This window comes from Poecilia formosa, unplaced genomic scaffold (genome assembly GCF_000485575.1).
Source record: "Poecilia formosa unplaced genomic scaffold, Poecilia_formosa-5.1.2 Scaffold129, whole genome shotgun sequence".
In the NCBI taxonomy this organism is placed as follows: domain Eukaryota; kingdom Metazoa; phylum Chordata; class Actinopteri; order Cyprinodontiformes; family Poeciliidae; genus Poecilia; species Poecilia formosa.
Genome location: NW_006800068.1, coordinates 1,633,135 through 1,633,686, shown reverse-complemented (window position 1 = coordinate 1,633,686; position 552 = coordinate 1,633,135).

Here is a 552-nt window from a genome sequence, read left to right as displayed (position 1 = left end):
GAAAAAGTATTAATAGAAACAACACTCCAATACTTTCGGATTTATATTTATACTAATGTGATTATCCTCAATTTAGTTAGTCAATTTCTATTAATTATTTTAAAAAAGCTAGGAGGTTATCTGCATTGGATAAAAAAAAAGTCAAGGTTTGAATGCAGCTGAATTAACCTTTTTTTTGTTAGTGTTTTTTTTTACAGCTTTTGGGAAATGTATGTTTGTGTTTTTTTAATAGTTCTTATCTAATACCATGTCCTTAGTTGTAGTCCCTTGTCATGTATTATAAAGACTTGAATCACAAAAGTATGGCCATTTTTAATAATTTCAACAAGATTTGTTTAAATCTTGTTTTTTTTTATCAATCTGGTTTTTAACAGGTTTTTTTCCTCTTTGTTCTGAATTTTGAAGCATGAAACAGACTGATGTCATTTAAAAGACAAAGGGCAGTAGGTCGAGAACATCATTTAAAAACACGAAAGAAACAGTTTATTCCACAGTGGCACACAATCACTTTTAATCGACACTGATCGTTAAAGTATATACGTTTTTATTCCA